The sequence below is a fragment of the Geotrypetes seraphini genome, chromosome 10 (assembly GCF_902459505.1).
Source record: "Geotrypetes seraphini chromosome 10, aGeoSer1.1, whole genome shotgun sequence".
NCBI lineage: Eukaryota > Metazoa > Chordata > Amphibia > Gymnophiona > Dermophiidae > Geotrypetes > Geotrypetes seraphini.
Genome location: NC_047093.1, coordinates 60,898,359 through 60,912,468, shown reverse-complemented (window position 1 = coordinate 60,912,468; position 14,110 = coordinate 60,898,359). Strand labels below are relative to the sequence as shown.

The 14,110-nt window shown below is 42.8% G+C and overlaps 1 protein-coding gene and 2 non-coding genes across 9 annotated transcripts in view; all 3 read right to left on the bottom strand.

Annotated features, from left to right (window-relative positions):
* DIPK1B (divergent protein kinase domain 1B) overlaps nucleotides 1-8,762 on the bottom strand; it is a 133,629-nt gene extending 124,867 nt beyond the window's left edge. For 3 of the 7 annotated variants that reach the window (XR_004540845.1, XM_033960677.1, XM_033960673.1), the window contains exons 1-4: nucleotides 8,645-8,762; nucleotides 7,482-7,735; nucleotides 6,728-6,776; nucleotides 4,642-4,686 (exon numbers count right to left, since the gene is read on the bottom strand). The gene's annotated coding sequence lies outside the window, so the exon portion shown is untranslated. Of the gene's footprint in view, nucleotides 1-4,641; nucleotides 4,687-6,727; nucleotides 6,777-7,471; nucleotides 7,736-8,644 lie in introns of those variants that run through there. The other 4 variants (XM_033960675.1, XM_033960676.1, XM_033960674.1 and 1 more) reach the window with 4 other exon arrangements.
* Nucleotides 4,484-4,617, bottom strand: LOC117368746. Its single transcript, XR_004540996.1, has one exon. It is a non-coding gene; the product is annotated as a small nucleolar RNA SNORA17 (small nucleolar RNA).
* Nucleotides 6,557-6,690, bottom strand: LOC117368745. Its single transcript, XR_004540995.1, has one exon. It is a non-coding gene; the product is annotated as a small nucleolar RNA SNORA17 (small nucleolar RNA).
* Nucleotides 8,763-14,110: the final 5,348 nt, after the last annotated feature.

Below are 14,110 nucleotides of genomic sequence, written 5' to 3'. Positions count from 1 at the left end.
AACCTCTGGACCACCAGGGATTCCAGCAGCAGAGAAGGTACGATGGAGAGGGCGGGGGGGGGGGGGGGGGGGGGGGGGGAAACAGGGTGCAGAGCCTGCCAGCCCGGCAGAGGCCTGCAATACATCAGGGAGGGGGATTGAGTGGGTGCTGGCCTGACTATAAACCGGCACCCCCATTTTTAGGCCAATTTTTTGGCCCCAAAATCCCAGTTTATATAGTATTTTGCCATCCTTGTGTCCAAATTTCAACTACAAATACTTTAGGTTAGGGTTCTCAGTTTCAGTCTTCAAGATCCACAGGCAGGCCAGGTTTTCAGGATATCCACAATGAACTTGCATGAGAGAGATTTGCATGCTCTGCCTCCTTGGTATGCAATCTCTCATATAGAAACATAGAAACAGACGGCAGATAAGGGCCATGGCCCATCTAGTCTGCCCACCCTAATGACCCTCTCCTACTTTCTCTGCGAAAAGATCCCACGTGACGATCCCATTTGGCCTTAAAATCAGGCATGCTGCTGGCCTCAATCACCTGAAGTGGAAGACTATTCCAGCAATCAACCACCCTTTCGGTGAAAAAGAATTTCCTGGTGTCACCGTGCAGTTTCCCGCACCTGATTTTCCACGGATGCCCTCTTGTTGCTGTGGGACCCTTGAGAAAGAAGATATCTTCTCCCACCTCGATGCGGCCCGTGAGATACTTGAACGTCTCGATGATGTCTCCCCTCTCTCTGTGTTCCTCGAGTGAGTATAGCTGTAATCTATCTAGCCATTCCTCGTACGTGAGATCCTTGAGTCCCGAGACCATCCGGGTGGCCATTATCTAGCTTGACTTGAGTCTCAGCACATCTTTGCGGTAATGTGGCCTCCAGAATTGTACACAGTATTCCAGATGGGGGTCTCACCATGGATCTATACATTGGCATTATGGCTTATGGCTGACAAAACTCCTGCGTATGCAACCTATGATTTGTCTAGCCTTGGATGAAGCCTGCTCCACTTGATTGGTAGTCTTCATGTCCTCACTGACGATCACCCCATAGTCTCATTCTGCTACAGTTCTTGTTAGGATCTCGCCATTAAGGGTGTAAGTCTTGCATGGATTTTGGCTGTCCAGGTGCATGACTTTGCATTTTTTGGCATTGAAGCTGAGTTGCCAGGTCCTAAACCAGCGCTCCAGTAGTAGTAGGTCGTGCATCATGTTGTCGGGCATTGAGTTTTTGTCCATTGTGCTTTTGCCCACTGCATTGCATAGTTTGGCGTCATTGGCGAATAATGTTATTTTACCTCAGAGCCCCTCAGCCAAGTCTCTTATAAAGATGTTGAATAGGATCGGGCCCAAGACCGAGCCCTGCGGCACTCCACTGATCACCTCCGTCGTTTCGGAGGGGGTGCCGTTCACCACTACCCTCTGAAGCCTACCTCCAAGCCAATTCCCAACCCATTTCGTCAATGTGTCGCCCAATCCTATAGAACTTATCTTGCTCAGCAACCTGCTGTGTGGTACGCTATCAAATGCTTTGCTGAAGTCCAGGTATACGATGTCCAGGGACTCCCCAACATTCAGCTTCCCCGTCACCCAGTCAAAGAAGCTGATTGGCAGGTTGGATTGGCAGGATCTCCCCTTGGTAAATCCATGTTGACGGGGATCCTGTAGATTCTCCTCATTCAGGATCGTATCCAATTGGCGTTTTGATTAGAGTTTCCATTAGTTTGCTCACTATTGATGTGAGACTCACTGGTCTGTAGTTCGCTGCCTCCATCCTGGATCCTTTTTTGTGAAGTGGAATGATGTTAGCCGTCTTCCAGTCCAACGGGACTCTACCTGTACTAAGGGAGAGATTGAAGAGCGCGGATAGCAGTTCCTCCAAGCATCACTCAACTCCCTGAGCACCCTGGGGTGTAGGTTGTCAGGCCCCATGCCTTGTTAACCTTGAGCTTAGACAGCTCACAGTAGACACTGCTGGGCGTAAACTTGAAATTACTAAACAGGTCTACTGAGCCATCCCTTGTCTGTAGCTGAGGGCTGAGTCCCGGCGCCTCGCGGGTGAAGATTGAGCAGAAGTATTCATTTAACAGTTTGGCTTTTTCCGAGTCCGTTTCTACATAGTTTCCGTCTGGTTTCCTAAGGCGTACTATCCCGCCTGTGTTTCTATTTCTGTCACTGATATACCTGAAGGATTTATCTCCCTTCTGGATGTTCTTCGTTAGAGACTCCTCCATGTGGAAATTTGGCCTCCCTAACTGCTGTTTTGACGGCTCTTGACTTGGCCAGATAGTCTTCTCTAAGTCCTGCTTCCCTGATTGTTTGTAAGAGATGAATGCTTTTTTCTTCTCTTTGATGAGGTCCGAGATCTTCGCAGTGAACCACTGTGGCTTATTGTTCCTTCGCCGTTTACTTACTGATTTTACATAGCGGTTGGTTGCCTCCTTTCTTCCACGTTATCAGTTTCTGCTTGATTTTGCAGTGCCTGATGAACGAAATCTCCCATGTCTTCTAAGTTTGTGTCCTTGAATTTGAGGACCTTGGTCAGTGTGGTAGATTTAGTGAAACCTTTCCTGAGATTGAACCATACCATGTTGTGGTCACTGGAGGCCAATGTGTCGCCCACTGAGACCTCTGTGACACTTTCTCCATTGGTAAGTATCAGGTCCAGTATTGCCTGATCCCTTGTTGGCTCCAACACCAGTTGCCCGAGTCTTGCTCCCTACATAGAGTTTAATAGCCTCCTGCTGCTGCCGGAAGCAGAGGAAAGTGTGTCCCAATCCACATCAGGCATATTAAAGTCACCTAACAATACTGTGTCCCCACACAAGGTGATATCCACTATTCATTGTGGATATCCTGAAATCTGGCTTGCCTATGGACCGGAATAGAGTATCTCTGCTTTAGGGGAAAGCTATTTACCTTGTAGAGCTTTTATATTACTAGCTGACTGTTTACTTCAGTCCATTAGAGCATATTTTGATGCGTCATCATTTAGAATTATGGTACAATCCCTTATACTAAGCCAACTTGACTATTGCAATATCGCCTATCTGGCAGTTACCCGGAAGAACTTGCAGCGATTACAACTGGTGCAAAATGCGGCGGTCAGGCTGATTTTTGAGCTGAAGTTAGATCACTTAACTCCTTCCTACTGACTCCTGCACTGGTTGCCAATGGAGGCACATGTGAAGTTTAAAGTTCGGATGTTTCTGCTTTAAGGTACTTTTCTGCCTAGCCCTCAGATATATCTGACCTTTTCTCTTTTTCAACCGATCAACATATAAGCTCAAACGTGAATTTTGTTTCCCCACCGGTCAGAGGATGTAAATTTAAGACATCAACATCTCTTCTCATACCAGGCAGCATTATGGGGTAAAGATCCAAAACAATTACTCATGCTTGCAAATACCTATGGGGAATTCAGGAAACACCTAAAAACATATCTGTTCCTAAAGTACGTAGGCAGCTGTACTGCACAATCTTTCCCCCAACTGACCGCTAAACTTTAACTCTGTTAGTACTACTCAATCTGTATCTTTTTTTTTAATCATTGTAAACCGCATAGAACTTCATGGTCCTGCAGTATATAAACTGTTATTTTTAACAAGATACTAGGGATTTGAATAACTAAGCTCCCGACAAAGACTCAGAGATTCATGAATACTCATGAAATCCAAGATAGCTTTCAGTGTCTGTGCCATGTACTCTTGTCACAGTAGTGCAACTTTGAAGCACCCCAAATGTCCTACTCTAGTCAAGGGGTTTTCAAACTTAAGAGCTCACAAGACAGGCAAATCAACAGCATGGTTTCTGAAAGTCAGATGTATAGAAGAATCACCTCCCAAGTGCTAGGTGAAAACATTTTGTATGAGCTGAAAGGAGTGAATTTGTATTTAGGGTTGTGATCATGGCAGAAGGGGGAACCTCGCATCACAGGCCTGTACAGGAATGCTATTAACTAGGCCAGTGCAGGCTCAGCAGGAGGCAGATTACAGCATTGTTGCTCTTGATGCTACATAAGGGCCTGGAGCAGTAGCATAAGCAGTAAAGTGGGGTTGGGAGTTGTGGTGCTTACTTGCTCCATTAAAATAGGGTTGCAGCTTCACTTCTAATGTTGCTCAGACTTCTAAAAAGAAGTTTTCATGAGATTTGCCATACTGGGACAGACTGAAGGTCCATCAAGCACAGTATCCTGTTTCCAAGCAATAACAGATTTTATGCTGCTTATCCTAGGAATAAGTGGATTTCCCCAAGCCATCTCAATAATGGCCTATGGACGTCTTAGAAAATTATCAAAGTTTTTTTTTTAAACCTTGCTAAGCTAACTGATTTCACAACATTCTCCAACAACAAATTCCAGAGTTTAATTACATGTTGTGTAAAGAAATATTTCTCTCTGGTTTTAAATCTATTCCCTTTTCTAACAAAATATCAGATCACGCCCCCTCCCATCCACCCCACTTTTCAGGAAAAAGACATTCACACATAAGTGTCACTGTTAGGCTGTTAATCATTCCGAGTGCTCATGGAGTTCAGAGCATAGAACGTAAACACAGCCTATTTCTCTCTGCCACCTAATGACACAAGCAAAGCACTGCAGCTGAGACTGTAACGCCTCTAGGGGCAGAGACTGATCTTTCACATGTACTCACCTCAGTTTCATGACAACAGTGGCTCATTGTCCCACTGACAATTTTCTTAAAAAAAAAAAGAAGAAAAAAAAAGCATATCAGCAAATGAATGTCTGAAAGTACAGTGACCTGAAGGAACACACACAGCCCCATTTCCATACATTACACTGACCTGTTGCTCCATTTTCATATATCATTACACTGACTGTAGGGGGGGGGGGGCAGGGAAGAGGACTTGCTATGCCCCATTTACATCAGGGACAGCAGAACACATTTTTGTTAGTGGATGCCCAAGCTCTGGCCCCAACACCACTTCCTAGCTCTTTCCTAATATCCCCCAACATGGCACCCAGGATCTCTTCCTCTCACCCTCTGGTGTCCAGCATTTTTCCTCAACCCCTACCCCCCCTTCAACCTTTCTCCCTCCCCCCTTTGATCTCCAACATGTCTCCTTCCAACACCTGCCATGAGATATTTTGTATGCTTACCTCACTCCCCCAATATGGCGACTCTACAATCTGCATAAAAGGAATCATATGGCCAGCTGATGAGCATGCACAAATGTTCCAGGCCACATAAGGCCAGCCACCTCCTGTCCCCTTCAAACTTCCTGTTTCAGAGGGGAAGGAAGCTGGCAGGTCTTGAACATGTGCAGATGATCAAGGTCCCACATCAGCTAGTTGTCTAATGCAATTACACCACCAGAGGAGTGATGTAAGCAAATGAACATCTCAGGAGGAGGATGGTAGGAAAAAAACAACAACAAAAAAACAAAAACTTTGGGGGATAGCATGGTACCTGTGGTTTATAGATATTATGACAACTTGGAGTCACAGTGCCATTTACCTACATTACTACACTGACCCAGGAGCACTAGCACTGACCTGATTAGATGTATATTTACCCTGATCTGGAGAGACAGAGGTTGTGCTGTTTACATACATCAAAGTGAGTTCCTGTCAGGCCAGGATGAACTACCGAGAAATCCTATTCAGTTCCAACAATTTAAGTGGAAAAAAAACATTGATTCCACCAGAAAGAGTCTCTTTGGTGCAAAACCATCAGTTTTCAGAATCCTTAAAATAACTACAATAGACTCTTAATCAGCACCCACGGGGACTATTAGATGCTGGATAAATGTAGTTTTGTTTGCTTGAGAATTACTATTAAAAATAGGCCCAACTAATGCTATTCCCCATACTATGCCATATCAAACTGTTCCAGACAAATTACTGGACGTGTGGTAGGCAAAGCGTGGGCGTACTCAGATGTGGTATGCCAAGTTTACACTTAAAAGTTCCACCAGAAATTTATTTTATTTTCATTTTTATTTAAAAATTACAGTATTTAAGATTTTTTTTGCTGGTTGCTTGAGAGCTCTGGTTGCCTGAGTTCTGGTTAACAGAGTCTACTGTAGTTAGTTTGGACAAAAATCTGGATTTATAATTTATAAACACCTAAGCACAGAAGCCCTACATACTAAAATCTTTATTTTTCATTGTGACCCTGGGCAAGTCATTTAATCTTCCACTGCCCCAGGTACAAAATAAGTACATGCATATGATTAAGCACAAAAAGATGTCCCTTTTCCCTCCCCTTTTTTCAAGTTTGCAATTAAAAAGTAATTGTCTAATTTGCACCACTAAGTCTAAGCTGTGTCTAAAGAATGAGCAGAATTTTCTGGTGCATCTTTTACTTGTGGCTTACCCAAATGTATGTGCCACTTGGTATGATTGTAGGTTTAGTGATGGAACACAGGAAAATGTTTACTGTCAACATTTGCAAACCCCACTTCTGAGCATCAGATACAACCATGCACTTACTATTTCCAGTTTTACTGTTTATAACAAGCTTCAAAGAACACACAACTTTGATTCATTTTTCATCTGTCCCCCCTTCCCCTCCCCCCCAGAAGACATTCAGACACAGTAATGTCACTGTCAGGCTATTAATCATTCTGAGTGCTCACCGAATTCAGAGCACAGAGCGTAGACATAGCCTATTTCTCTCTGCCACCTAATGACACAAGCACAGCACTGCAGCCATGTCTGTAACGCCTCTAGGAGCAGAGACTGAACCATGCCCAGGCTCTCTGAAAGGTGCTCACCTGAGGTCCATAATCACATTGATTCTAATTTACTCCTTCTTTAGGTCTTCTAAAAAAAAAAAAAAAAAAAGCATATCAGAGTGCAAAACTTGAAAATGAGCATGAATTAAAAAACCCAAAAAAAAACCCTACAATAAGTTTTCAATGTGCTACAGAATTTTATTCAAAGTTTAACCTTGAAACTTATTTAGATCCCAAATTAGTTTTTTCTGATATGAAAAAAAGACCAAGAGCTCCCACTCAACAGACACTTTACTACAAACTGAAACAGGACACTAAGTAGGGCCCTTTCACAAAGCCATGGTAAATGCATAGGAAGGGTTTCAATGCATTTACCATGGGAGCATCACTACCTCGGCTTTGCAAAAAGGATCCTTAATGTTCTGTAGGGATACAGCATGTTCTCCAAAGCAGACAGAAAAGGTGATCTGTGATGCTCAATTCCTTTATTGATTATACAATAAAGGAATTTGTTGCTTGCGCAGATCATCAGTAAGCTGTTTGGAAAACATTGTTCATAGACTTTCCTGTATTCCAAGTCATCTTGATTACAATAAAGGATTTGAGCATCACAGGTCACCTTCTCTGTCTTTGTGTTTCTACCATGGTAAGGTAGGATCTCCTGTTTGGGTGTGACCTTTTTCTCCAAGAACATGTTAACTGATAATAATATCAACATAAGAGGATCACCATAGTCCTCACTTTAGTCAGTGACTATCTAATTTCTGGATGTTGAGGGCCTACCAGAACGTACTTCACTCTCAACTGATGTGCGGCCATCTCTGAAGCAGTTGTACCACTCCTTTATCTGTGTGGTGCCCATTGCTTCGTCCCAGAAGGCCTGTTGAATCTTGCAGATCGTTTCCACTTGGGAATTGCCAAGCTTTACACAAAACTTAATGCAGTAGCGTTGTTCAACTTTTTCTGTCGTTTTCTCAAAAACAAAAATCCGATGGCGCTCATTTACACTGCCTCACTCATCAGCGGTCTGCCGGCGACTGACAGCTTCTGTAGGCAGGAAAAAATTCAAACATGCGCATTAGGGTCGCCTACATATGTGCACCAAATCATGCCTCCCTAGTTTTGTTTACGCCAAACAAAAAATTAAGGTCTGATACTTTTTGAACAGCCCTCATTTATTTTATACCTGTATTTGAGCATCAATTTCCTTCGTAATATAATCTTACTTTGTTATGCATTTTTAAATACATTTTTCTGAGAAAGGGTCCATAGGTTTTACCAGACTCACAAAAGTAATGTAATGGAATTATTTTGGTATAATAGAAGCAAAAATACTAAATGTAAATCTATTCTTGAATCACTTGCCTAATTAAATAAAACTATTTTACAACCATGAATCAGGAACTTTTACACCAGCTTATTCACCTTATGCCCCTACCCATCAACGATAGTATAAAGCACAAATGATGCATCATGGATGGCTACTAAACTATTACTTATCTGAAGTGGGATCCTAGGATTATTAGCAGGCTCCTCTTTTTGCAGGAAAGACTGATTGTCCTGGTTTTATAGACATTGCCTGCAACCCCCTCCCCCTAAAAAAACAAACAAACCCCACAAAACAACAACAACAATTTAACCATAATGTTTTCTTATAAAAACAAAAAGAAAAAGGCACGAGGTGAGGCCTAGTGGTTAGAGCAGCTGCCTCAGCACTCCGCGGTTGTTGTGAGCTTGATCCCCATTGCAGCAACTTTGACTCGGCAATCCCTTAACACTTCATTACCCTAGGTTAAAAAATAAGTACCCGTCTAAAATACGTATAGCGCTTTAATTGCAACCACATAGAAAAAGTAGTATATCAAGTCTCCGCAGAACTAGAAATGTGGGATTTAAATAAAGCATAAAAATAAAAATTAAATTATCTCAACATAAAACAGCTCTGGAAATATGTACCAAAATTAGTTGGCAGTTTTCAGAGGGCGTAAGCAACCAATCCACCTGAACCTGGATACAACTCTAGAGCGCACAACACCCTTACCACATGCTCACAGACTCCGAGCAAGAAAAGAAAGAAACCACCAGGACCTATAACTTTTATAGCCAGTGCTACGGAGCCCGTGTAGGTTCAAATGAGCCTGGCAACAGAGCTCAGCCTGCGCGTGCCGCCAACCAGTTAGCGGGTTTCCCTTCAAATTGAACTTCTTTTGAAAGCCAGCTAGAGGAAATCCATTTACTTTTGAAAATTGTGGGTTTTGGGGGCTACTTTCTTCATTTGCTGATTTTTTGAGCGTATTGACAATTCAACTAATGAGCGTTCCAAACCTCAGTCTGGTGCTCTAGCTACCGTACAATCCAAGCCTCTTTCTGGTGCTCGTATAGCCTTTCTCTGTGTGCTCCAAGCCTTACTCTCAAGGTAGCTGTTTAGTTCTGTCAGTGTATTTCAGAGCTTTATAGTGGCGCTCTTATTATACTGTATAAATTAGGGCTTAGAAAGGTGATTTTTTTTGTTATGTTTTAGGGAGGGAAGGTATAGCAGTGGGATATTTTATCCTTATTATCACTATTGGGTTTCTCATTGACAGTGCAACCTAGTTGACACAGTAGTTTCTATTGTATTTTATCCCATGAAAGTGGGTTTGTTGTACAGTATATGGTTGTTTTCTTTATATTAAAAAGATGTAATAAAAATATCTATTTTAAAATGTCAAAGAATTTTTCTTTATAGCTACTTTTTCACTCTGGCCAGGGAAGTTTGTCCTTATCTATACACGTTGTAGTTCTGGCAGACTACTACAGAAATCACATAAAGTATCCACCTTGCAGGGAAGAGCTGTTGAGAGCAAGGGAACTTACTGAAACCTCATAAATCAAGGACCCATCAAGAACCCCACCCATAGTGAAGACGTTTGCTCAGTATAGAGCAGTGGTCTCAAACCCGCGGCCCAGAGGCTACATGTGGCCCGCCAGGCACTATTTTGAGGCCCTCAGTATGTTTATCATAATCACAAAAGTAAAATAAAACAGTTTCTTGAGCATATGTCTCTTTAGCTATAAATTACAATATTATTATTAAGACAGCCCAAAGGAAAGATTTATAAACTATAAAGAGGTTTACCTCATGCAAAACTGTCATTTATTTAATAAGACATTAACTATTTTTTTTCTGAGCCCCCCCCCCCCCCCAAAAGTACCTACAAATCCAAAATGTGGCCCTGTCAAAGGGTTTGAGTTTGAGACCACTGGTATAGGGGGTGTGCAAACTCTACTGCACATAATGAACTGGCAGCCTGTGCCTTAACAGCTAAGAGTGATCACAACAAAACAAAAAAATCTTTGATACTGTGATTACAGTGGGCCTCCAGCCTACCATGCCAGACCTCAATCTCAGATCAGGGGAAACCGAACTCTTATTTAAATCATCTCCTCCTTTCAATTTCTCTGTATAGTTCACCTAACAAGAATTGGGAGTGGGGTTGGGGAGGGGCAGGGGCAGGGCACAACTTGTTTACTCCATTTGCCTTTTGTGCCTCATCTCTCTTGCCCTGTTCTCTCTCATTCTGACACTTGGGTTCTTCACCTTACAGCAGGGGTGGCAAACTCAATCACATTAAGGGGCCGAAATCCAAAACACAGGCTAAGTCGCAGGCCAGACCCGCCCCCCTAATAATACTAATTATAACACCATTTTTTTCCATTCATTTTTCATATATACACACACACAATATAATCTTATTAACACATAATGGTAATGGTTAGCCACAAAATTAAACTACACAAAACACACTGTATGCTTTTCAACATTCATTCCTACCAGAACACAGATAACCCCTATGCAAATATGGGACCAAAAACTAAAGGTACTAATATAGTTTTAAAAAACACCCTAAGATTCAAGATTCTGCATGCAGTACAACCCCCAGAGAAAAAGAAACAAATGTATTTCTTCCTGAGCAGTGTAAAACATAGGAGATTAAAATGCTCAAAACTGACACAATTCAAACTTAAAAATAAAACCATTCCCCCTACCTTTGTTGTCTCCCTCCTTCCATGCTGTGCCTCCCTCTGGCGGGTATCTAACCTTCTGGCCGGCTCCAACCTGGCCGTTTTATGCGGCCCATGGTCTGATGCCACCCGGTGTCATCTTATGGCCGGCTCCCTCCTCCTCAAAGCCATAGCGTGCAGCGGCTCCTCGTGCATCCTGCACCTGAACCAGAAGCCTTCTCTCCGACGTTGCAATGTCAGAGGAAATGCTTGTGGATAAGGTGGGATGCGCGAGGAGCCACTGCACATGGCTCCGTGGACATTACGGCTGTGAGGAGGAGGAGGGAGGTGGCCAGAAGGTAAAACTGGGGGCCAGATAAAACGACCAGGCGGGCCGGATTTGCCCCATGGGGCTTGAGTGACACCTGTGCCTTACAGTGATGTAAAAAGGTTTTTTTTCTCCTCCCAATTTCCCCTATTTTTGATTGCCTGTTTACTCCCCACTATTAATTGATAGTTAGATGTCGTGATGGTCCCTCTAGAAAGCAAGATTAGCTTACTAAAAGACAAATCACTGATCCAAGACAACTTTTGATTATTGTATAGTTGAAAGTTCTGGGCTTTACAAAATTTATACGTTCCTATAAAGACAACTACATCGTACATTTAATGTGGAGAAATAATTTACCACCCTGTTACTATACAAGGGTAAACCAAAAAGTAAAGGCAAAATACAGGTAATGGCTTTAAAAGAAGTAACTGTAAGCAATTAAACATATCACTTTTCCACATAGTCCCCATGCAAGACAACACATTTGTTGTATTGTTCAACTAGCTTCTTCATTCCTGCAGTTTTTCGGCTGCTCCCAAAGCCAGGCGAGTACCACTTCCTTTACTTCATCATGCTTTGTTTTTTTTGCCCTCCGACAGTATTGCAGCTACGTCTCAGCACCGGTGACAATTCTCTCCAGAATACTCAGATCTTCTTCTGTCTCAGGAACCAGATCACAACCTCCCTATAACTGTTGCTTGTGCAGTTCAGTAAGCTGTTTGAGAAACCATTGTGCACAGACTTTCCTGTATCCCATAAGAATAGCCTTACTGGGTCAGATCAATGGTCCATCAAGCCCAGTAGCCTGTTCTCATGGTGGCCAATCCAGGTCACTAGTACCTGGCCAACCCAAGGATTAGCAATATTCCATGCTACCGATCCAAGGCAAGCAGTGGCTTCCCCCATGTCTTTCTCAATAACAGACTATGGACTTTTCCTCCAGCAACTTGTCCATTATAGAAATGTAGATCCATAGCCAATATCCAAATTTGCAACCGAGACACTGTTATCCTTCAGTCTTCTCTAATCAAGGCATCTGCCCTGCTAATGTGCTCTTGTGTTCACAATGTTAATGGGCAACAAGAACAACCTTCGTCGGTTACACCTGTTCTTCCTGCTTTAAACTTTTTTACCCACTCCTAACCCTCTCATTGATGCATGGTGCTATAGCCATACTGAGTCAATATTTGACAGTGAATTTCCACAGGTTTCACTCCCTCTGCCCAAAGAAAGCACACTACTGCATGTTGTTTTTCGATGGTACAATCTTGCAATGGAATGTCCATGTTTCCGACTTTGTAGCTCCCACATGACTAAAGGCCAAGCGCTGTACTGTGCGTAGACGAACCATCCAACAGGCAATGCATGAATACATATGTTGCATTTTGATAGCTCTGTTCCAGTTATCACATAATTTAACAATTGCCTTTAATTTTTGATTTGCCCTCATACATAGTAACATAGTAAATGACAGCAGATAAAGAGCTGAATGATGCATCCAGTCTGCCTTGTAATCACATATATTACATATAATTTCATGATTAAAATGTCTTTTTTTTGTTGTTATTTCTGGGTCATAGACCTTAGAAATCTACCCGGTAGTGTTCTTTGTTCCAACTGCTGGAGTTGCTGTTGAAGCTCACTGCAGCCTATCCAATCTCTTTTGCAGGATTCAGACTAGAGAATGATACGGGGACAAACTTTTCCCCGTTCCTTGTCGCTGTCCCATTCCTGTAAGTTTTGCCTTAACTGCATAAGCCTCGAATGCTTGTGATTTTAAAGTGTTTGAGGCTTGTGCAGATGAGGACAGAGTTTGCAGGAATGGGGCAGGGGCAGGAAAAGAACCCGCGGGGAAGGGGAAAAATTTGTCCCCGTGTTATTCTTTAATTCAGACTATGAAAGTTTGACCATTCATATTCTAATTAGATATCCTCTGTGTTCATCCTATGCTTTTTTGAATTCCATTAGTTTTCCTCTCCACCACCCCGCTCAGAGCAGTCCAGGCATCCACCACCCTCTCCCTGCAAAATAATTTCCTAACATTACTCCTAAGTCTACCATTCCTCAGCCTCAAATTTATGTCCTTTAGTTTTACCAATTTCCCTTTTGAGATTTAGTCCCATAATAATACCTTTAAAATATTTAAATGTATTGTATCACCCCTTTTCCTCCTCTCCTCTAGTTTACGATGATGTCTTCTAGCCTCTTCTCATTCTTCTTTTGGCACAAACATTTTCATTGCTTTTCTCTGGACCGCTTCAAGTCTTCATATATCCTTGGCCAGAAATGGCCTCTAAAACTGAACACAATATTTCAAGTGGGGCCTCACCAAAGACCTGTACAGGGGCATCTACACCACCTTTCTTCTACTGGTTACCCCTCTTTTTCTCTATACAGCCCAGCATCCTCCACCTCGCTACAGCAACTAGCTTGGCACGCTGCTTCATCGCTTTCAGTTGTATCAATATTTTCTAAACTTGGTATATCTAAACAGAATATAGCACCTGATTCTGTGTGCTGAACATGTGCACATACATACATGCACACCTATGCAAATAGCTTCCCTCCACTCCTCTTGTGCGCCCACAAGATGACACAGAGGAATAAATGTGTAGTGTCCCTCCTTTCCCCCTCGGTTCACTCACCTTCTCTCAAATTACTCTGATGCCTCAACAGCATCCTCCGTCCGTTCCCCCCCCTCCCCCGCCACATTTTGTCAAACCTCCAAACCAAGCCAATGTCAACAGTATAAAAGAAAAGCTTAGTGCCTCGAGTCTTTGCACCAAAGTGCTAAGTCTTGCCAGGCCCCACCTTCTCCAATATACAATTCCTGTTGCCATGGGACAGGACCCAGCAGAAACTTACAGAACACTTTGGTACTAAAGCTCAAGGCACCCCCCACTGTTGGCACTGTTATGGTATAGAAGTGTTTTGAGGGAAGGTAGGTGGACCATAGGGGGTGAAGGGGAGAAAAACCTTGGCATGTAGCATAAAAGGTGAGATTCCCGGTCATGTACCCATCAGAATTTGCTAACAAATTGCTTTCTATCATGCTCTCCAGCATAGTTAAAGGGATGTGTGGGGGTGATATTTTTTAAAGTTATGAT